This window comes from Phyllobates terribilis, unplaced genomic scaffold (assembly GCF_046119375.1).
Source record: "Phyllobates terribilis strain yellow unplaced genomic scaffold, ASM4611937v1 Scaffold_14__1_contigs__length_39327217, whole genome shotgun sequence".
Classification (NCBI taxonomy): domain Eukaryota; kingdom Metazoa; phylum Chordata; class Amphibia; order Anura; family Dendrobatidae; genus Phyllobates; species Phyllobates terribilis.
In genome coordinates, this window is record NW_027362774.1 from 21,370,836 (window position 1) to 21,395,346 (window position 24,511).

The 24,511-nt window shown below is 49.6% G+C and overlaps 1 protein-coding gene across 2 annotated transcripts in view; it reads right to left on the bottom strand.

The window, feature by feature from the left end:
• Positions 1–3,809, bottom strand: part of LOC141175821 (uncharacterized) — a 42,579-nt gene extending 38,770 nt beyond the window's left edge. Inside the window, exon 1 of one of the 2 annotated variants that reach the window (XM_073659763.1) lies at positions 3,672–3,809. The gene's annotated coding sequence lies outside the window, so the exon portion shown is untranslated. Of the gene's footprint in view, positions 1–1,706; positions 1,755–3,671 lie in introns of those variants that run through there. The other variant, XM_073659764.1, reaches the window with a different exon arrangement.
• Between the last annotated feature and the right edge of the window lie 20,702 nt (positions 3,810–24,511).

Here is a 24,511-nt window from a genome sequence, read left to right on the forward strand (position 1 = left end):
AACTGTCAGTTCTGCACTGACACAACTTAGTTAGATCATGCACTGCGCATGATCTACCTAGCTTGCTAGTGCCTGGTGACCTGGATGTCGTCATAACGACATTGGGTCATTATGGCAACGATCGAGCCCGCGCGACTTCACGTGGGGGCGCTGATCCAAGAGCAGAGGGGCTTCTCTCCCTCTGCCAGCTGGCTAAATGCTGCAATTGTCAGCGATCGCAGCATTTAGAGGGTTAAAGTGCCGGGTGTCAGCTATCTGAATCAGCTGAAACCCTGCGGCGATCACACGCACACAGCTTGTGTATGCGCAAAATCACCAGGACGTACTCAGTACATCTAAGGTAAGTCAGTAAGTATTTACCAACCAGGACACACTGAGTACTTCCAAGGTCGGAAGGGGTTAAATGGTCGCTGTCGCTAAATCAAATCTCTACATAAATCAATAGTACAAGGAAATATAAGAAACTTTGTAATATGTCTTATCAAAGAAATATTCTTCTTTCTCCACTCATGAGCCACTTCTCCCACCGTTGAAAGTTGAGGTGTCCATTTTTTGGGTTGCATAGCAGTCAGCCCTATTCTATATAGTAAAGAAACATATGTTTTATAACATAGGAACCTGTTAAGGACTGAGGCGGCTGAATGTTTATTACGGGGTCCAACTGGGTTCCATTTTGTTTCAATTGTTAGAACGTTCAGAACTTTTTCTAAAAACTGATACAAAGAGGAACCCAGTTGGATCCCATAATAATCGATGGGGCCCCTCAGCTTTAGTTTACATCAGTAATGCAACTGATCCTATTTTGCACATTAATTCCATTTGTCTATTCCTTAAATGGAAACAGGCCGATAGAAGTGTGAACGCAGCCTTGTATTTTTTATGTACATACATGAATTTTTTCAACTTCACTTTTATGCTGTAAAATCAGCAACCAAGCAATGTTTGCTGGAGCAGTGCACTTTTTTTATAAGTTGTCAATTTATGCAATGCATACAAAAATACCTCCACTCAGGTGCACCATGTCACAGGTCAGTGCAGGACTCGCCAAAAAAAATCCCCAAAAATCACAGAACTGGCACAGAGCCGGAATATGGTTGGGCATATTGCTAAATTTTTCCCGCACTGCGGTTGATCTGCGGTTGTGGATTTTGAAAATGCAATGCATAAAGTGACATTCACAACAACATCTACATACACCAACTTCGGTGCAGATTTGCTGCACAAAATCCACAGCAAAACCTTTTCCCTGTGCAAGATAAATATTGGCCAAAATGGCTGATTTTGACCATTTCGACTTTAGAATCTATACACGAATGATCGTTTGAGATAGCCGACTACTGTCTAACAATACAAAGAGTCAAAGAGTAACTATAAATTAATTAATTTTTATATATGCAGTAGAGAAAATAAGTATTTGATACACTACTGATTTTGCAAGTTTTTCCACCTACAAAGAATGGAGAGGTCTGTAATTTTTATCGTAGGTACACTTTACCTGTGAGAGACAGAATCTTAAAAAAAATTCTCAAAATCACATTGTATGATTTTTACATAATTAAATTGCATTTTATTGCATGAAATAAGTATTTGAACACCGTCCAACCAGCAAGAATTCTGGCTCTCATAAACTTGTTATTTTTTCTTTAAGAAGCTCTCCTACTCTGCGCTCATTACCTGTATTAATTGCACCTGTTTGAACTCGTTACCTGTATAAAAGACAACTCAATCACACTCCAACCTCTCCACCATGGCCAACACCAAAGAGCTGTCTAAGCACACTAGTGACAAAATTGTAGACCTGCACAAAGCTGGGATGGGCTACAGGACAATAGGCAAGCAGCTTGGTGAGAAGTCAACAACTGTTGGCACAATTATTAGAAAATGGAAGAAACACAAGATGACTGTCAATCTTCCTTGGTCTGGGGCTCCATGCAAGCTCTCACCTCGTGGGGTAAGGATGATACTGAGAAAGATCAAGAATAAGCCCAGAACTACACAGGAGGACCTGGTAAATGACCTGAAGAGAGCTGGGACCACAGTCTCAAACATTACTGTTAGTAACACACTACGCTGTCATGGATTATAATCCTGCAGGGCACGCAAGGTCCCCCTGCTCATGCCAGCACATCACATCCAGACCAGTTTGAAGTTTGCCAGTGACCATCTAGATCAGTGTTTCCCAAACCCATCCTCACGGACCACCACAGGTCATGTTTTCAGGATCTCCTTAGTATTACACAGGTGACTGAAGTATCAACAAGGCATCAGGAATTCTCTCACCGGTGCAATACTAAGGAGATCCTGAAAACATGGCCTGTGGGGGGTCTGTGAGGATGGGGTTTGGGAAACACTGATCTAGATGATCAAGAGGAGGCATGGGAGAAGCTCATGTGGTCAGATGAGGCCAAAACAGAACTTTTTGTTGTCAACTGCACTCGCCGTGGTTAGAGGAAGAATAAGGATGAGTACAACCCCAAGAACACCATCCCAACCGTGAAACATGGTGGGGGAAACATCATACTTTAGGGTGCTTTTCTGAAAAGGGAACAGGACGACTGCACCGCATTGAAGGGAGGATGGATTGGGTCATGTATGACGAGATTTTGGCCAGCAACGTCCTTCCCTCAGTAAGAGTATTAAAGATGGATCCTAGCTGGGTCTTCCAGCATGATAATGACCTGAAACACACAGCCAGGGCAACTATGGAGTGGCTCCATAAGAAGCATTTCAAGGTCCTGGAGTGGTCTACCCAGTCTCCAGACCTGAACCCAATAGAAAATCTTTGGAGGGAGCTGAAACTCAATGTTGCCCAATGACAGCCCCGAAACCTGAAAGATCTGGAGAAGATCTGTATGGAGGAGGGGACCAAAATCCCTGCTGCAGTGTGTGCAAACCTGGTCAAGAACTACAGGAAACGTCTGACCTCTGTAATCGTAACAAAGGTTTCTGTACCAAATATTAAGTTGTGTTTTTCTATTGTATCAGATACTTAGTTGATGCAATAAAATGCAAATTAATTATGTAAAAATCATACAATGTGATTTTTTTTTTCTCAAGATTCTGCCTCTCACAGGTGAAGTGACCTACGATAAAAATTACAGACCTCTCCATTCTTTATAGGTGGGTGAACTTTGGCAGTGTATCAAATACTTTTCCCGACTGTATATGATAAGTACTAGCTAAAGTGCAACAGATTGGTGCGTTTGGGACCTGAGACCCCCATTATTCGCTGAAAATGCCCCTCTGTGGTGCAATGAGCATGTTCATAGAGTGATGCATAGGATCAATACTTAGCCTACGGGTCCGAACACCACATGTGGATCTATAGCCGGCCAGGGGAAGCACAGGACTAGTTTGGTCCTGGGCTGGATCTTCAACATATAATTTTTCTCAAACTCTGGAGCGTTTCAGAGAATAATATCCGTGGCTGCAATCGCGTAGCCAGGCTCTGATTCAGTTTGGGTAGCATGAATCGCCTGATGGGTTTTCTTTAAAAAAAAAAGAGTAAATAATAGATGAACTTAAATCAGAGTGGACAGTAGTACTTATAGGTCCACAACTCTTTCCTAGCGCGGGAACAGTATTGTTCTACTGATTGCCGAGGGTCACAGTGGTCGGACATGGATGACATATAACTTACCATCACTTTGGAGTTTGCAAAGAAATCTTACCTGGGCTCAGTGATGATGATGATGATCTGGTGCTGGACAGACGACACTGTCATACAAATGAAATCTATAATGGCATCCTCTCCCCAAAATGTATATACCCAGTGTTTATACAGAAGGTTAATCAGTCATGATGGCAAACATTACAGAAATGCAAACTCAAGTCACTGTACAATGTTCAGTTCACGGTTAACAAGTATTAACCCTTCGCTTGTGTCCATCATTTTATATCACTTTTTGTGGCTAGCTGTAGGTTTGTAGGATAGAAATATTCTTAACATCATTCATCAACCAGCTGGAAACATTAGAGGTTGAATTATGTGCACAAATAGGAAATGTACAGGATCACTGGCGGGCAGTGTTGGACCAGGAGGCACGAGACACCTAGTCCTGTAGTAATAATCCCCTGGTGATAAAACACTGATTTAATATTCTAATCAGTGATACATTGCTGGAATCAGGGTCTCAGCTCCTACATTGTGCTGCTCTCTGTTAACATGGCAAAAATCCTGCTGTCAGATTCCCTTTAACCGCTTAGACGTCGTGGTTAAAAGAACATTTGGAGAGGGAGAGGGCTGCCACCGTTACCCTACCAGTCCTCTTGCAACATATTGGTACACCGCCTTCCCAGATCGATCACAGGTGCAAATTGTATTAAAAGCTGCATAGGGCTGGCTGGGCCATGGGGCAGGGAGTCATTTGCCCCCCAGGCCGGTCTCCCAGGGGTAAATTACATACCCCTCTAGGAGGCGCCACCAGATCCAGATCTTCAGCACAGCCCCAGCCAATGAAATCTAGCAAGGGAGCTACAGAAACCAATGAGAGGAGGTGGGCGGGGCCATTGCTAAGGATGGAGAACAGAACTATGGAGCATTCCAGCCCTGAGCTCCTCCAATAGCAGCTCCGGTCTTCCTTTCTCTGCTGTGATGTCACCGGCAGTCGAGACAGTAGAGAATGAGGCAATGTGCACACGATGCGGAAATTCCCGCCAAAATCTGCATGCATTTTTTCCTCTCCCTGGCAGAAAAAACGCATGCGGAATTGACATGCGTTTTTTCTGCAAGGGAGAAGCATTTTTAACTTTTTTACACGCGTGTTAAGCACGTATATTTTCAAGCACTTTTCCAAGCGATTTTGAGCATCACTTGGAAAAGTGCTTGACAAGTTGGTCACACAATATAAATCCATGCAACTGGCATGGATTTATATTGTTTGACCATAAAATAGTTTAAAAAAAGGAATTGCAAAGTAAAAAATATTCATACTCACATTCCGCCGGTCCCCGATGTCCTCCTGGTGTCCTCCCGGCGACGATGCGTTCTCCTTGATTCCCAGCTGTGATCTGTAAGGACCTTTGGTGACATCATTTAGTCAGCTGATGGTCACGCGACCATCACCTGACAGCTGACGTCAGCGGTCGCGTGACCATCAGCTGAATTAATGACGTCAGCGAAGGTCCTTGCAGATCACAGCTGGGAGCCGAGGAGAACGCATCGTCGCCGGGAGGACACCAGGGGCGCTGGAGAGGTGAGTATGATTATTTTTTTTTAATTTTTAACTTTATAGTTTTTTAACTTGTAGGTACCTGTTGATGGTACCTGGGTCGGATGAGAGTCTCCTCTTCTCCAGACCCGGATATCATCCGCGCATTAATCGCATAAGATCCGCATGACTACATGTAGTCATGCGGATCTTATGCGGTCCAATGCAAGTCAATGGCAGCGATTTCACAGCGAAATCGCACTAGAAATGGTCTTGCTGCAGTTTTTACCGCAATGCGAATTAGCAGCTGAAATTTTCGCATGATGTGCACAGCACATGCGGATTTGCATTGCAGTACATGGCAGACCTATTAAAAGAGATTTTAATTGGTTTTCGCAGCGAAAATACGCCACAGAAACGCATTAAAATCGCTTCATGTGCACATAGCCTGAGGGAGGGTCAGTGCTGGAGGGATGCAGCGGGGCTGGAGGATGCAGCAGAACTGGAGGGATGTATCAAGGATATACAGATGCAGCAGGGCTGGAGGGATGCAGTGGGACTGGAGGGATGCAGCAGGGCTGGAGGAATGCAGCTGGCTGGAGGGATGCAGTGGGGCTGGAGGGATGCAGCAAGGCTGGAGGGATGCAGCAAGGCTGGAGGGATGCAGCGGGGATGGAGGGATGCAGCGGGGCTGGAGAGATTCAGCAGGACTGGAGGGATGCAGTAGTGCTTGAGGGATGCAGCAGGCTGGAGGGATGCAGTGGGGCTGGAGGGATGAAGCAGGGCTGGAGGGATGCAGTGGGGCTGGAGGGCTGCAGCAAGGCTGGAGGGATGCAGTGGGGGTGGAGGGATGCAGCGGGGCTGGAGAGATGCAGCGGGACTGGAGGATGCAGCGGGGATGGAGGGGTGCAGGAGGGCTGGAGGGATGCAGCGGGGCTGGAAGGATGCAGTGGGGATGGAAGGATGCAGCGGGGCTGGAGGGATGCAGCGGGGTTGGAAGGATGCATTGGGGATGGAGGGATGCAGCGGGGCTGGAGGATGCAGGGCTGAGAGCAGGACAAGAGGGCTCAGGCCTGTTGTAGCATCGGCGTCTCTGCCCCGTACTAGGCAGAGACGGCGTCCCTCTCACCTCCCCGCTCCTGGCGCAGCGTCCTCCATCGCTTCTCTCCCCACTGCTTCCGGCACACGCTCCTTCCCCGGCAGCGTGCTTAGGGCGCGCGCGCGCTCCCCCTCTCTTAAAGGGACCGCGCGCGCCGTCCTAAGGAGTCCCCAGCTAATTGCCGGAGGACCTCCCATTTATAAGGCACCTCCTCCAAAATGGAGGTGCCCGAGCAATGTTGTTTGCACTGTGTCTCCACTGTGCTTCAGCCCTCAGGTTCCGCTGCTAGCCTGACTTCTCGTCCTGCCTGCCAGCCTGTTACTTGCCTTGTCCGCCAGACCGCTCACCTGGGAGCGTCTACTAGTTACCTGCCTTGTCTGCCAGCCCGCTCACCTGGGAGCGTCCTTCAGTTACCTGCCTTGTCTGCCAGACTGCTCACCTGGGAGCGTCCACCAGTCACCTGCCAGTCTCCAGCCTCGTCTGTCAGACTGCTCACCTGGGAGCGTCCACCAGTTACCTGCCTGTTACCTGCTGTCTCCGTCAGCCCGCTCACCTGGGAGCGCCCGCCAGTTACCTGTCAGGTATCCGCCTCGCCTGTCTACCCAGAGACTGTCCCGGTCACTTGTCGTGACCGCCTGCCCGTCTACCCAGAGACTGTCCCAGTCACTTGCCGTGACCACCTGCCCATCTACGCAGAGACTGCCCCCGTCACTTGCCGTGACCACCTGCCTGTCTACCTAGAGACTGTCCCCGTCACCTGCCGTGACCACCTGCCCGCTTACCCAGAGACTGTTCCCGTCACTTGCTGTGACTACCTGCTTGCCCTCCCTGGGAGTCACCCGCTTCCTTACAAGGACTTCCCCCTTGTATTGCAGCTCAGAGGTTCCACCTCCCGGACCCGTAACAGTTTGCTCGGGCCATGGAACCCGGTGGCACCCAAGCTCCCTCGCTCTCTGACCTATACCATGAAGTCTCCCGTCAGAGATCCCAGCAGGAGTCCATCCTGAATCACCTGCGGAATGTCAACTCCCGCCTGGACACTCTGACTGCTCCACCAGCAACCACCGCTAGTGTCACGACTCGCACCCCGGCAGCGCCGCTGCCCACCAATACCATGGCATCCTGCCCCGGACCCCAGCTTTCTGCACCTCCTTGCTTCGGAGGCGACCCCGCTCAAGCTCGGGGCTTCATAAACAGTGCACCCTGCACTTTGAACTCTTGGCTCACCAGTTTATCTCCGACCGGGCCAAAGTGGCATTCATCATGTCCCATCTCACTGGGGAGGCACTGGCATGGCTTAACCCCCTGTGGGAGAGAGGGGATCCCCTGGTGTCCGACCTGTCGTCTTTCCTCACTGCTTTCCGGAGAGTCTTCGATGAACCGGGACGAAAGACCTCATCTGCCTCCTCTTTGCTACGTCTCCGTCAAGGGAGTCTCACCGTGGGCCAATATGCCATACGGTTCCGCACCCTCGCTTCTGAGTTTGCCTGGGATAATGAGGCCCTGGTGTCCGTCTTCTGGGAGGGTCTTTCCGGTCGGATTAAAGATGAGCTCGCCGGTCGGGATATTCCTACCACCCTGGATGACCTGGTGTCACTGGCTACCCGGATTGACATCTGGTTTCAAGAACGCACCAAAGAGACCACCCGTGAGAGAAGGTTTCCCCGCCTAGCTCCTACCTTCCAGAAACCTGTCTCCTCTTCTGTCACTCCCCGGGTGCACTCACCTGAGCCCATGCAGATCGACCAGACCAAGATGGTCAAATCTCGCCAAGAGTCACGCCGAGCCGAGGGGAGCTGCTTCTATTGTGGCAGTAAGGAGCACCTGATTCGTTTCTGCCCGGAGAGGCCAGGAAACTCCAGTGTCTAGGCCCGCTCGGAGAGGTCGCCCTAGACAAAAATAAATCCTCTCCAACCCTGACTTTGTCTGTATCCATCTCCTGGGGAGAGAACCGTCACTTTGAACTCGCCCACCTGGATTCTGGATCCGCTGGAAACCTCATCTCCCAGTCCCTGGTTGAGAAATACCGTATTCCCACCAAGTCTCTGGCTGAACCTTTGTCAGTCGCCTCCGTGGATGGAAGACTCCTTCCGGTGACCATCCTGCTCGCCACGGAACCCATAACCCTGCAGGTGGGAATGCTGCACTCTGAGGTAATCTCCTTCCATGTGTTACCCGGACTCTCCCACTCCCTATTGCTAGGTCTACCTTGGCTCCAGACACATGAACCCGTGTTGAACTGGCATTCTGGTGAAGTACTCCGGTGGGGGCCGGTCTGCCATAAGACCTGCCTGGTTCCGGTTCGTCCGATTCGTCCTCCACCTACCCCAGCTAATTTACCCGGTCTTCCGGCTCCTTACTGGACCTATGCTGACGTCTTTGGTAAGAAGGAGGCAGAGACATTGCCACCTCATAGGCCATATGATTGCCCGATCGACCTGGTACCTGGCGCCACTCCACCTCGCGGGCGTATTTATCCGTTGTCTGCGGCCGAAACCCGGGCCATGTCTGAGTACATAGAGGAGAATCTGGCCAGGTGATTCATCCGGAAGTCTACTTCCCCGGCTGGAGCCGGATTCTTCTTTGTCAAAAAAAAGGATGGCTCGCTACGCCCCTGTATTGACTATAGAGGACTCAATCAGATCACGGTTAAAAATAAATACCCCCTTCCGCTCATCTCTGAGTTATTTGATCGCCTTAAAGGCGCCAGGATCTTTTCCAAGCTGGATCTACGTGGAGCGTATAACCTGGTCCGTATCCGTCAGGGAGACGAGTGGAAAACGGCATTTAATACCCGGGACGGACACTATGAGTACCGTGTGATGCCCTTCGGTCTCTGCAATGCTCCCGCCGTCTTCCAAGAACTGGTCAACGACATCTTTGTTGACCTTCTTTACTCCTGCGTGGTGGTATACCTGGATGACATCTTGGTCTTGTCTCCGGATCTTCCCTCACACCGGAGGGATGTTCGTCAGGTCCTGCTGAGGCTCAGGCAGAACCACCTCTATGCTAAATACGAGAAGTGCCTTTTTGAGCAGACCTCTCTTCCATTCCTGGGCTATGTTATCTCCCAGACAGGTTTGCGAATGGATCCCGAGAAGCTCTCTGCTGTCCTAAAGTGGCCCCGTCCGGAGGGCTTGAAGGCGATACAGCTATTCCTGGGCTTCGCTAATTACTATCGTCTCTTCATTCCTCACTTCTCGTCTCGGACTGCGCCCATATCTGCGCTCACCCGTAAGGGAGCAAATCCCAAGGTATGGCCACTCGAAGCTGAGGAGGCCTTCCTTTCCCTGAAGCAAGCCTTCTCCTCTGCCCCTGTGCTGCACTGTCCGGACTGCAACAAACAGTTCTACCTGGACGTTGATGCTTCCTCCTCTGGAGCCGGAGCGGTGCTCACCCAAAAGTCTTCATCCGGGAGAATAGTAACCTGCGGCTTTTTCTCTAAAATCTTCTCCTCCTCTGAGCGCAATTACTCCATTGGAGACTGAGAACTGTTAGCCGTTAAATTGGCGCTGGAGGAGTGGCGTTACCTGCTTGAAGGGGCTCTATACCCGGTGATCATCTACACGGATCACAAAAACCTGGCATATCTCCAAAATGCCCAGAGACTTAATCCACGTCAGGCCCGGTGGTCTGTTTTTTGCCCGCTTCGATTTCATCCTTCATTTCCACCCGGCGGACAAGAATGTCAAAGCTGATGCCTTGTCCCGATCCTTCCTGTCCTCCGACCAAGAGGAGGAGCCTATGCACATTATCGACCCCTCCAAGGTGATGAATGTGGCTCCCTTGGATTTGACTTGTCTTCCACCCGGCAAGACGTTCGTGGCGCCTCCTGACCGTGAGAAGGTTCTTCACTGGGGTCATTCTTCTAAACTTGCTGGCCATGCCGGCCAAAAAAAGACCTTCCTACTCATTTCCCGGCATTACTGGTGGCCTACCCTGCGTAAGGATGTAGTAGACTTCGTCTCTGCCTGTTCATCTTGTGGCCGCAACAAAGTTCCCAGACACTTACCAGCTGGTCATCTCCTGCCGCTTCCCATACCTGTTGCCCTGTGGCAACACATCGCTATGGACTTCATTACCGATCTTCCTGTCTCTGCCGGGTGTACTGTCATTTGGGTGGTCGCGGACCGATTTTCTAAAATGGCCCACTTCATTCCCCTGCCTGGTCTTCCATGTGCACCTGAGCTGTCTAAGGACTTTATCCGCCATATCTTCCGTCTCCATGGCCTACCCCTCCACATCGTGTCGGATCGAGGGGTTCAGTTCACCTCGCGCTTCTGGAGAGCCACATGTAAACTGCTGGACGTCACCCTGGACTTCTCCTCCGCTTACCACCCTCAGTCCAATGGTCAAGTGGAGCGGATCAATCTGATTCTTACCAGCTATCTCCAGCTATCTTTGTTAATGCCCACCATTCTGATTGGGTGGACCTCCTCCCTTGGGCCGAGTTCTCTTACAATAACCACGAGAGCGAGTCCTCTTCCAAATCTCCGTTCTTTGTTGTCTATGGCCAGCACCCCCGGATTCCGTTTCCCGTCTCCGCTTCTGTGGACAACCCTGCCGCGCAGTCTCTTGTTAGCGAGTTTTCTACCATTTGGGAGAGTACTAGGTCGGCACTTCTTCTGTCCTCCGAGCGAATGAAGAGATATGCTGATAAGAGACGTCTGGATCCGCCTCAATTCCGTCCGGGAGACACGGTTTGGCTCTCCTCCAAACATGTACGGCTCAAGATACCCTCCTACAAGTTAGGTCCTCGCTTCATCGGCCCATTCGAAATCCTCAGGCAAATAAATCTAGTGGCCTACAAATTAAAACTCCCGGCCACCTTACGGATTCCTAACTCCTTCCACGTATCTCTCCTCAAACCCGTTGTCTTTAACTCTTTTTCCAATAATCCAGGTGCCCCTCCTGCTCCGGTTTCCGCTGATGACGTCTTTGAGGTAGAGAGTATTCTGGCCTCCAAGAGGGTAAGAGGAAAGGCCTTTTTTCTGGTAGATTGGAAGGGGTTTGGTCCTGAGGAGAGAACTTGGGAACCCAGGGAGAACATCAACGCCCCGCTTCTCCTTGAAAAATTTCTTTCTGGCCAAAAAAAGAGGGGGCCTAAAGGGGGGGGTACTGTAGCATCGGCGTCTCTGCCCCGTACTAGGCAGAGACGCCGTCCCTCTCACCTCCCCGCTCCTGGTTCGGCGTCCTCCATCGCTTCTCTCCCCGCTGCTTCCGGCACGCGCTCCTTCCCCGGCAGTGTGCTTAGGGCGCGCGCGCGCGCTCCCCCTCTCTTAAAGGGACCGCGCGCGCCATCCTAAGGAGTCCCCGGCCAATTGCCGGAGGACCTCCCATTTATAAGGCACCTCCTCCATAATGGAGGTGCCCGAGCAATGTTGTTTGCACTGTGTCTCACCTGTGCTTCAGCCCTCAGGTTCCGCTGCTAGCCTGACTTCTTGTCCTGCCTGCCAGCCTGTTACTTGCCTTGTCCACCAGACCGCTCACCTGGGAGCGTCTACTAGTTACCTGCCTTGTCTGCCAGTCCGCTCACCTGGGAGCGTCCTTCAGTTACCTGCCTGTTACCTGCCCCGTCAGTCAGACTGCTCACCTGGGAGCGTACACCAGTTACTTGCCTGTTACCTGCCTTGTCTGCCAGACTGCTCACCTGGGAGCGTCCACCAGTCGCCTGCCAGTCTCCTGCCTCGTCTGTCAGACTGCTCACCTGGGAGCATCCACCAGTTACCCACCTGTTACCTGCTGTCTCCGTTAGCCCGCTCACCTGGGAGCGCCCGCCAGTTACCTGTCAGGTATCCGCCTCGCCTGTCCACCCAGAGACTGTGCCGGTCACTTGTCGTGACCGCCTGCCCGTCTACCCAGAGACTGTCCCGGTCACTTGCTGTGACCACCTGCCCATCTACCCAGAGACTGCCCCCGTCACTTGCCGTGACCACCTGCCTGTCTACCCAGAGACTGTCCCCGTCACCTGCCGTGACCACCTGGCCGCTTACCCAGAGACTGTCCCCGTCACTTGCTGTGACTACCTGCTTGCCCTCCCTGGGAGTCACCCGCTTCCTTACAAGGACTTCCCCCTTGTATTGCAGCTCAGAGGTTCCACCTCCCGGACCCGTAACACCTGTGTGTGCAACCATTACTCTAGCACTGGACCTGAAATCCCCGGCTCCTAGGAAGTAAGTCACACGAAGAAATCCAGCTGTCTGTAGAAAAGTGTGAGTATATATGTGTATGTGCTCAATGTATAAATGTGCAAATCATGTCTGTAATTTGTATAGTCATGTATATATATATATATATATATATATATATATATGTACTGTTTGTAAAAAGATGTATTGTATGCTCTCTCTCTCTCTATATATACAGTACAGACCAAAAGTTTGGACACACCTTCTCATTTAAAGATTTTTCTGTATTTTCATGACTTTGAAAATTGTACATTCACACTGAAGGCATCAAAACTATGAATTAACACATGTGGAATTATATACTTAACAAAAAGTGTGAAACAACTGAAAATATGTCTTATATTCTAGGTTCTGCAAAGTAGCCACCTTTTGCTTTGATGACGGCTTTGCACACTCTTGGCATTCTCTTGATGAGTTTCAAGATGTAGTCACCGGGATTTCTTGCCTTATAAATGGGGTTGGGACCATCAGTTGTGTTGTGCAGAAGTCAGGTGGATACGCAGCTGATAATCCTACTTAATAGACTGTTAGAATTTGTATTATGGCAAGAAAAAAGCAGCTAAGTAAAGAAAAACGAGTGGCCATCATTACTTTAAGAAATGAAGGTCAGTCAGTCCGAAAAATTGGGCAAACTTTGAATGTGTCCCCAAGTGCAGTTGCAAAAACCATCAAGCGCTACAAAGAAACTGGCTCACATGAGGACCGCCCCAGGAAAGGAAGACCAAGAGTCACCTCTGCTTCTGAGGATAAGTTTATCCGAGTCACCAGCCTCAGAAATCGCAAGTTAACAGCAGCTCAGATTAGAGACCAGGTCAATGCCACACAGAGTTCTAGCAGCAGACACATCGCTACAACAACTGTTAAGAGGAGACTTTGTGCAGCAGGCCTTCATGGTAAAATAGCTGCTAGGAAACCACTGCTAAGGACAGACAACAAGCAGAAGAGACTTGTTTGGGCTAACGAACACAAGGAATGGACATCAGACCAGTGGAAGTCTGTGCTTTGGTCTGATGAGTCCAAATTTGAGATCTTTGGTTCCAACCACCGTGTCTTTGTGCGACGCAGAAAAGGTGAACGGATGGACTCTACATGCCTGGTTCCCACCGTGAAGCATGGAGGAGGAGGCGTGATGGTGTGGGGGTGCTTTGCTGGTCACACTGTTGGGGATTTATTCAAAATTGAAGGCATACTGAACCAGCATGGCTACCACAGCATCTTTCAGCGACATGCTATTCCATCCGGTTTGCGTTTAGTTGGACCATAATTTGTTTTTCAACAGGACAATGACCCCAAACACACGTCCAGGCTCTGTAAGGGCTATTTGACCAAGTAGGAGAGTGATGGGGTGCTACGCCAGATGACCTGGCCTCAACAGTCACCAGACCTGAACCCAATCGAGATGGTTTGGGGTGAGCTGGACCGCAGAGTCCCAAAAGGGCCAACTAGTGCTTAGCATCTCTGGGAACTCCTTCAAGATTGTTGGAAGACCATTTCCGGTGACTACCTCTTGAAGCTCATCAAGAGAATGCCAAGAGTGTGCAAAGCAGTCATCAAAGCAAAAGGTGGCTACTTTGAAGAACCTAGAATATAAGACATATTTTCAGTTGTTTCACACTTTTTTGCTAAGTATATAATTCCACATGTGTTAATTCATAGTTTTGATGCCTTCAGTGTGAATATACAATTTTCATAGTCATGAAAATACAGAAAAATCTTTAAATGAGTAGGTGTGTCCAAACTTTTGGTCTGTACTGTATATATATATGTACCATATGTGTCTGTATGTGTACTGTGTGTGAGTATATATTATATAGATAGATAATAGACAGATGATAGATGGATAATAGATAGATGGATATATACCCCTCTAAAAAAACATCCTACCCTGTGTAGTAGTGGGGAAGGACGTAGCCTTCCTTTGGCACTGATGTAGTTAAAAGAGAATGTTCCCAGAGTTAGACCTCTCTGAACTGTTGTTAGGCCAAGCTAAGGGCTTAGCTGCAGTGGTGCAGTCAGTAGAGTAGGGGGGGAACTTAGTGCCATGATCAGACATTGAGTGTGTCTGGAGCTTAGTGTAACATAATTCCTTGTGGGCTGCAGTACTTGCAACCAGCCAAGAGATGCCACTGTCCTCGGCACAGTTAAGTTAAGTGGGCACATAGAGGGTGGGCACTTTAGGAAACCTGTGGTGAGTTTCTAGAAAGAACTCAGTGAGAGTTTGGACATTGAGCCTTACGGATAGCCTAATATAGTGGCTGCTAGGGTAGACGGGAGCTCCGTACATTCAGACAGTAGGATCACCACTGTGAAGATCTCCCTACGCAACAGTCCTCTTAGCCCGCCACACAAACTCAATGGAGGTATTAAGCCCCCGGGGCACTTTCAGTCTGCAGGGAGCAGAGGAAGATAGGTCTCCAGGCTAAGATGTGGGGGAGATATAGGATCCGGATATACTGTCGCTAGTGAGGAAGATTCTCTTGGGTTAGAGAATAGAGTCATAGAGCTGCTTTACTTAAAGAGGGAAACAGGGCTGAAGATCAGAGGGAGATGACAACCTGTCAGGCCTTATCCATTATATCTGCCTGTAAATACTGTATATATTCCTCTTCCCCAAGTAAAGTCCCAGTTATGGTTAAGAACCCCGTGTCCTCTGAATTTATTGCTGCCCTGGTCCCAGAAGAGAAATGCCTGGAGACAGCCGCGATCGGATGTTCTGAAGAAAGTGGAGAGCACCACATACACAGCCACACATCAGAGGGAGGACATGTATTGTCTGTAGGGTGCCAGAGTGAGCAGGGGCTACAGCTCGCCCATGACAAACTCGCTGAGGCACCTTACATTTGGCGTAGTCAGCAGGATGTAAGCTCCTCGCATGGAGAAAACGGAGAAGAGCCGACGCAGAACACTGAAGAAAAAGTGTTGGAAGGCATGCAGCCCAAGATGGCGACCCAAAGCATGGATTCCAAGATGGCAACAATGGCGGTAAAGTATAGGAGAAGAACCGCCTATCGTGGGAGTGGACGGCGCCGGAGAGTGCAAAAAGATGTCCAGCCCCTACGAGTTCCCGGCTAGAGGAGGATGGGCCCAGCGTTGAAGATTCGTCCCAGGATGGAAGGTACGGTGAAGAAGAGGGTACGGAGCAGAGTGAAGTACGGCCCAGTGACTATCAGTGCGCCTAGGAAGGAGGCGCCGCTGAAGGCGGAGCCGCTGAGAGTGATGTGTGACGCGCGGTCGCATCAGAAATTCGGCCTAGGAAGAGGCAGAGCCAGATGTGCAGAAAGCGTATCCTCGGGGAGTGACAAGTGCCATTTTCTTCTCAACGCATGAAAGTTGAGAAGCTGAGTTGAAAGCCCCGAACGACGATGGCACATGGCGGTCGAGACTCGAGTGGGCTGCACTACTTCTAACCAGCCACAAGATGCCACTGTCTGCAGACATGTATGGCAGTGAAGAGTTAAGTGTGTGAGGGCAGCTCATAGAGGGTGGGCACTTTAGGAAACCTGTGGTGAGTTTCCAGAAAGAACTTAGTGAGAGTTTGGACAGTGAACCTTACAGACAGCCTAATATAGTTGTTGCTAGGGTAGACGGCAGCTCCGTACCCTCAGACAGTAGGATCACCAGTGTGAAGATCTCCCTACGCAAGAGTCCTGTTAGCCAGTCAGAGAAACTCAAAGGAAGTATTGAGGACCCAGGGCACTTTCAGTCTGCAGGCAGCAGTGGAAGATAGGACTCAGGCTAAGTCGTGGGGAGATATAGGATCCGGATACACTGTTGCTGGTGAGGAAGATTCTTTTGGGCTAGAGAATAGAGTCATAGAGATGCTTCACTTAGAGGGAACCAGGGCTGAAGATGTTTCCAGCGCCTGTGACAACCTGTCGGGCCTTATCCATTATATCTGCCTGTAAATACTGTATATATTCCTCTTCCCCAAGTAAAGTCCCAGTTATGGTTAAGAACCTCCTGTCCTCTGAATCTATTGCTGCCCTGGTCCCAGAAGAGAAATGCCTGGAGACAACCACGATCGGATGGTCTGAAGTAAGTGGAGAGCACCACATACACAGCCACACATCAGAGGGAGGACACGTATTGTCTGTAGGGTGCCAGAGCGAGCAAGGGCTAGAGCTCACCCATAACTACCTGGCTGAGGCACCATAACACCTGCATTAAATGAGGATGGTCCAATTGGCGTCATCACTGCGGTGTCTGTGCCTCCTTTATGCTTCTAAAGCCTGCCCTCCAGGTCTGATCCATGTGGATGACTTGTCCTTTATCAGCCATGTAGCACAGCTAAATCTTGCGCAGCAGCATTGCTGTCCCGCACAGGCGCACTTTCTCGGCCGGGGTGAAAGTGCGGCCCGCAGTAGGGCTGACAATGCTACTGCACAAGATTTCATTGCACTATGTGAATGATGCAGGACGAGTCATCCACATCAATCAGAGCATGAGGACGGCGACTAGGAGCAGAGAGGAGGCACAGACACTGCTGCGATGACGCCCATCGGACCAGCCAATACTCATTGAAATACAATGTGGGAGCAATTCAATTCAAATGTTTTTTGGGGGGTATACAGGGGGATTCAGGAGAAAATATAAACGTTTATGTAATGCAGCTCAGGGCAGATAACAGTGGTGGCATCTGTTGAGAGACTTGAAAACTGGTGACAGGTTCAATTTAAATTTCTAAAATGCTTTAAAACACTTTTCTATTTTCAATCTATTTTTTGGGGTGTGGTCCTATACTTCTATTTAGCTTAGGCCCCATGTCTGATTTTCCTGTACATGTGCTGTACATTATTTAGCAGATAACACACGGACATATTATAGAGTAGGGTGGCATTCATGCAATCAATGGCTTGAAAAAAAAGGATCGGTGACATACACGTTTGGTCTGATTTCCATGAATAAGTTTATTATTTGAAAAAAAAAGACAGAACAGGGTCGTCCTTCATGTCTGCTGTCTTTAAGGCCTCATTCACACATCCGTGTTTAAACACATACAAGAAGAAAATGGTACTGCTGTCATAAGGGTTTGCAATTTTAAACACGGGCGGCACACAGATCACACACCAACCCCATCGTGTTTTTTACTGACCCATAGACTTATATTGGCCCCTTTCATCTGTGCTGTCGGAAAAAATTTTGAATGTAAATAACAGCATAAAATATAATGAATTCTACTCATGGATACAACAAGTATGTCTAAATGAGGCCTTAAAGGGGTTGTCCACTACTAGGACAACCCCTCCTTAAACTAAATGTTTGGCCCCGATAAAATTAAAAAAAACTATATTCCCCTCCCGTGCTGGCTCCATTCCAGTGGTGTCGGCACTCGTGATGCGGTAGAATGATATGTGACCCCGGCGCCCAATCAGCGCTGGCATCACTGGCCCCGCCTTTGGACAAACATGAACAGGAAGTGAGAGATCAACTGCATCCCGGACTTCCTCTTCATGTTCAGTTCATCCAAAGGCGGGGCTAGTGACGCCAGCACTGATTGGGCGCTGGGCATCAAATGTCATTCCCACCGCATCACAGCCCCAGGACCACGAATGCTGACACCGCTGGAATGGAGCTGGCACGGGAGGGGAGTATAGGATTTTTCATTTTATCGACGCGGGAGACTACTCTTCCCATCATCCTACAGCCGCTCCCTCTGATAACAGCAGAAGCAGGCACGGCTGAGGGGTAGTCTCTTCAGCCGGCATCTGTGCTCTGTGTAAAAAAAAAAAAAAAAGTTAAAATAAATTGCTACTAAAATAAAAAACACTTCATACTCACCTACCGCCATCATCACGAGTGTCCCACGGCGATCTGATCACCCGGCATCACTTTATACACTGACAGGAGAGCAATCCTCCGTCTGTGCTCCATGTAAAAAAAAAAAAAGTTAAAATAAATTGCTATTAAAATAAAAGTCTTTATGCCACAATCCGGGAATTGTCTTTTTACGGATAGCTGAAGTTTGGCTGGTGGGAACCGCATCAACCCACTTTGTGTATCATCCCTAGGTGTGGCTTCAGGGCACACTGTCGTTCAGCCTGGTCTTCGGCCACGCCTGTGGTTTATTTTCAAGGCCACTTATTAACTATTTTCAACATTGTCCTGACCACACCTAGTTCTGTAGTCCAATTGTCCATAAATTTAACAAATATATATATCCAGGATTATTTAACGGTTATAACTATATATAACATACACTTTAGTTCCTCCAGCTGGCAGGGAGCTGACCTTTAGTATTCCGGGTCGAGCTACGTAGTACATTTGTTGTCACTGACCTACCCTGGTCCCTAGTGTCTACCCCTGGTATGGTGGGTTCAGTGTGAACTACACTACGAGTAGTCTGAGGTAACACCGGTAGGCTGGGTAATCTCCTACAAATTCTTTGACTCACCCTGGGTACGACAGGTTCACTGCTAGCAGAGGGTAGATTCTCCTGATCTGCTGCTGATGAAGCATCTGTCTCTGGGGCCGACTGGTCTTCCAGATGTTCTGGAGCCTCTGCAGCTTCCGGTGAGGCCGCTTGGAGAAAGGTCAGGACAGGTACCACAATTGCTCTGTTCACCTGCGTCCAAGACCGGGGAAATGCTCCAAGGACTGTCTAGGGCCGTTTCCTCCACTTTTTCTTTGGGCTGAGGGCTGTCTTGGTGTTCTTCTGTGTGTTTCAATTGTTCAGGACATATCTTCAGGTGGTCTCTTGAGACTGCCGCTGAAGTTTCCCCTCCATCTTTACTGATGAGGCACACTTTGGTGTTATCGTAATTCGAGGGTAGGACGGTGTATGGCTCAACCTCCCACTGGTCATCTAATTTATGGACTCGTCTCTTCCTCTTAAATACCTGTGACGCGCCCCTGGGCCTGTGTCGCGCTGCGTTGTGCACGTGGGAGCTTACCCGGAGCCGGATCTGTTGAGGGTTGTAGTCTCGTGGCGGTGATCCGGTCCGTGCCCAGGGAGTCAGACTAAGTGGCGCTGTTTTAGCGGTAGATGTTGGACGACTACGCCACCCGTTGAGTGCAGCCAGGGAGCTGCTGCTGCAGGGCAGACCGCTGAGGCCGGTGGTAGGATTGTGCAGCGTGATAGTATAACCCCCAACGGGAGGGGTATGGCCTCAGGGCAGCCGACGTGGATGATGGGGGTAGCAGGAACCACTCGGAGACGGTACTGTGTAGTTCAGGGTCTTTACTGGTGACAAAGATAGACCCTCCCGGAGTACTGGCTAGCGATTGGGGCCTGGTCAGTCCTTGAGCAGATGGGATCTCCCCTGGCCAGGCGGAGTTGTAGGCCTCCCAAACTAACGATACTCTTCTGGCTACCTTGCTAGAGGCGGGTATAAGTAGCCCACGTCCCTGAGTGTACCGTGTGGTGCTCACCCGTATGGCCGGTGACTCGGGGCCTTTGGGTTTCTGGGCCAGAGGACCTGCAATCCCCTGCCGGTCGGTTTCTGCTGCTGGATAGGAGTTAGTCCCCACAGCCTCGGACTCCGGGTCCGGTGATAACTTCTCAGTCAGGGCGAGCTCTGCAGCTGCCAGCCCCTGACTCCTTGTAACACTGCTCCCACAGAGCTCCTGTTGTTTCTTCCTATATTTGCTTCTTTTCTCTGCTTCTTCTCTACTCACTCACCCTGCCTCAGCCCTAGGTTTATATAGGGGAAGTTCTTCCCCTCCCAGGACTGGGCAGGAGGTGTGGCATGCATAGGATCCCTGACCAAGAGACCTCCCACCTGCTCTCAGACATAACATTGCTGTTACTGTGGAAAACCAGACCCCTGGGGTGCCACACCTGTTCTCCAGGTGATAAGGGAACGGCAGATGCGTGCTGATTATACGTTTTCTCTTGCATCTGTCTCGCCTGGGACAAACTTCTCTCAACACATTCTTGTACCTTGCGGTATTGTTGCTGCCTCTCGGTATTCCAATCTGCATCTGGTGATGTCGTCTCTGGTGTTAAAACTCCCATGTCTAAGTCAATGGGTAGCTTACCAGGTCTTGCTCTCATCAGATAAGCGGGTGTACAGTTGGTGGAGTTCACCGGGATGTGGTTATATAGGTCGACCAAATCTGGTAACTTCTCTGGCCACAGGCTATGTTCTTCAAGGGGCAACGTCTTTAACAGGTCTATTACCACCTGGTTCATCTTCTCGTACAACCCATTGGTCTGGGGATGATACGGCGTCGTCCTTATTTTCTTGCAGCCGTACAAGTTACAGAATTCCTGGAACACTTCTGCTTCGAAGGCTGGACCTTGGTCGGTAAGCACTCATTCAGGGTAACCGTGCAGGCGACAAAAGTGTTGTTGAAACGCTTTGGCTGCTGTTTGAGCCGTCTGATCTTTCACTGGCACTACTAACAAGAACTGGGAGTAGTAGTCTAGTATGGTGAGAGCGTAGATATAGCCCAACCTGCTTCACGTGGTCCAAGGCTATCAGTTCAAGTGGTTATTTGGTGATTATGGACTGCAGGGGAGCTCTCTGGCTATCGCGGTCTTTCCGTCTCAGGTTGCATGGACCTCTGCTTCAAAGGCCGGACCTTGGTCGGTAAGCACTCATTCAGGGTAACCATGCGGGCAACAAAAGTGCTGTTGGAACGCTTTGGCTGCCGTCTGAGCCGTCTGGTCTTTCACTGGCACTACTACCAAGAACTGGGAGTAGTGGTCAACTATGGTGAGAGTGTAGACATAGCCCGACCGGCTTGGGGCCAGCTTCACGTGATCCAAGGCTATCCGTTCAAGTGGTTGTTTGGTGATTATGGGCTGCAGGGGAGTCCTCTGGCTATCACGGTCTTTTCGTCTCAGGTTGCATGGACCACATTCTCGACACCATCTCTCGATTGCTTTCCTCATGCCAACCCAGTAGAATTGCTCACGTAGCAGGACTTCCAACTTCTTCCACCCGAAGTGTCCCGCTCCATCGTGGTACGCTTCTAAGACCATTGGCGCATCCTGCCTCGGGACTACCACCTGTCAGACCAGTTTGTGTGTCCATGAGTTGATGCTTCTTCGACACAGCTTTCCCTCGTAGATGAACAGCTTGCCCTTCTCCTTCCACAACTGTTGGGTCTCCTGTGGAGCATCTGGATCAGGATGCGAGTCAGCTTGTGTCAGCAACTCCTTTACCAGGTGGACAGCCGGGTCGCTATCCTGCGTCTCTGCCCACCCATGGTGGGGCAATGGGTGGAACGTGGCCTCTCTGTTGGCGGAGCTCTTGTCCCTCACACAGTGGGAGCACTGGGTCACCCCGTGATGATGGAAAGCGGGTAGCTCTATCTCCTCCAGCTCTTCCGGGTCTTCTCCCCATCTGGCAAGTTGGGCATCCTGGACAGCGCATCAGCATTTGTGTTTTTATGCCCCACCCGATACTTGATGGTAAACTCGTAGTTAGACAGTCGAGCCATCCATCGTTGTTCTAGGGCACCAAGCTTCGCAGTCTCCAGGTGCGTCAGTGGGTTGTTATCCATGAAGACTGTAAATCTGGAGGAGGCGAGGTAATGTTTGAAGCGCTCTGTTACAGCCCAGACTATGACTAAAAACTCCAACTTGAAGAAACTATAGTTGTCTTGGTTCCTTTCCGTAGGATGAAGCTTCCTGCTGGCATAGGCAATCACTCTCTCTCTGCCCTGCTGTACCTGGGACAGCACCGCTCCCAATCCTACGTTGCTGGCATCTGTATGGAGTATAAAGGGTTGGCCATAGTCGGGGTAGGCCAGGACTTCGTCTCCAGTAAGAGCCATTTTCAGTCGAGTGAAAGATTTATCTTCTGGTTTATCCCATTTGAATGGAGGTTTTGGGTTCTTGACCTTCTTGGACTGGCCCACTAAGAGGTCCTGCATGGGTGCTGCTATCTTGGTGAAACCCTTGATGAATCTCCTGTAGTAGCCTACCAGCCCGAGGAACTGCCGCACTTCCTTGATAGTGGAGGGTCTTGGCCAGTATTTCCTTGACAGTGCCTTCGAACACCTCGGCCAGGTGCTCCAGGTGGTCTTCATATGTCTTCGAGTAGACAATTACGTTGTCTAGGTACAGCAGGACGGTTTCAAAGTTTTTGTGTCCTAGGCAACACTCCATTAACTGCTGGAAGGTTCCTGGGGCGTTGCAGAGCCCAGTTTGGCATGCAGTTGAACTTGCTGAGGACCATTGGTGTTGTAAACGCGGTCTTTTCTCTGTCTGCTTCTGCCACAGGAACCTGCCAGTACCCACTGGTGAGATCCAAAGTGAAGAAATAATTAGCGGATCTTACTGAAGCTAATGATTCCTCAATTCTGGGTAATGGGTAGGCGTCCTTATGTGTAATGCGGTTACTCTGCCTGTAATCAACACACATCCTCATTGTACCATCTTTCTTTCTAACGAGAACTAATGGAGGTGCCCAGGGGCTACAACTATCTCTGATCAACCCAGCCTCCTTCATCTCCCGTAACATTCCTTTGGCACATTGATAGTGAGCTGGGGGTACAGGCCGGTACCTCTCTTTAATGGGTGGATGATCTCCTGTGGGGATATGATGTTGGACCCCTTTTACCTGCCCAAAGACTAGTGGGTGTTTGCTGAAGACTCGCTCATATTCTTGGACCAACCGGTATACTCCATGCTTTTGGTGCAAAGTGGTGGAGTCAGTGCCCACTTGTAGCTTCTGACACCAATCCTCCACCTGCCCCTTGGAGCCGTTATCCTCCGCCGGTTTGTATGGAGGCAAGGGTTCCACTGCCTTTATTGCATTGTTACTGACAGTGAACAGCTTAGCAAGAGTGGCATACCGGGGTAAATGGAGCTCTTTCTACCCACAATTCAGGATGCGTATCGGTACTCTCCCCTTGCGGACATCAACCACCCCCCTGGCTGTCAAGATGGTGGGCCTACTGTCAGAGTACACGGTTTCTACCAGGGCCTGATAATCTTGACCCCTGAGACCTATTGCTGCCCGACACCATATTAACATTTCACTCCTAGGGGGCATTGCAATGGGGAATGGATCACTCATCCTGACACTGCCAACTTCTCCACTAGACAGCTCTACCTGTTGTCTTTTCATCAGGGCTCTGATTTCCTTCTGCAGAACTCGCTGCTGACTAGAGATGAGCGTTGTTCGACTCGAATTGTTCGCCAATCTCAAATTCGAGCTGTTTTGGGCGGTGTTCGAGCCGTTCGGCGAACACGAACGATTTGAGAAAAATTTGGCTGTTCGAGGTTATGTTCGATAACTGTTCGTGCACCAAAATCAGAACTGGATTTTTTCTCAGTAATGATGAAAATTAATGTTAATACGCAGTTTGAGTGTACAGCGGGGCGGGGGGAGGGGCAGGGGATGGATCTCTGCAGGAACAATGAAGATCTCCATTTTTTTTTCTCTTTCCCGCATTTACAGTGGGGAGGTGCAATCTGTCAGCCTATCAGCAGCGCACACACGGAGCGAACTGCTTTTTTTCACACAAGCAAGGGCATGTGTCATTGGCAGTGTATGTCACATGTCCTTGCCCTATAAGACCAAGCCATTTTCCCCGTCGCCACCATTTTCTCACTGCTGCAGCTGCGTGTTAGACGGCACCGCTGTTGCTGTGTGCACTATACCTTGTTAATTTCAAGCCAATTTTCGCACAAATCTACAGATAGCTTGGGAGTAGGGAATAGTTGTGATTGCAGTCCTTTTAAGGACTAGGTTACAGCATTTCCTACGACTTTTATCAGGCAGGTCTGTGCTCTTAAATAGATAGATTGTGGGAGTAAAGACTAATTGTAATTGGAGTCCTTTTCAGGACTAGGTTACATCAGTTCCTATCAGTTTTTGCCAGGCAGGTCTGTGCCAGTGCTGTGCAAGTTTTTTTCACAGCATTTGGCTGAATCTAGCAAAGCTAATCCTTTTTGGCCTATTGCAGAGTGTGTTAGTCAGTGGAGTAGCCTATCTGTGTTGCAAGATATACCACCTGTGTATAGAATACCAATTTTTTTACTGCACCTAGTGAAGTAAAATCTTTTGGGCATAGCATCATTCTATTAGTCCATCTATACTGACCTCCATCAGGTTGCAAATTGAATATAATTTTTTTCTGCATCTAGCTCTGAAAAAATATTTGGCCTTCTAGCAGTG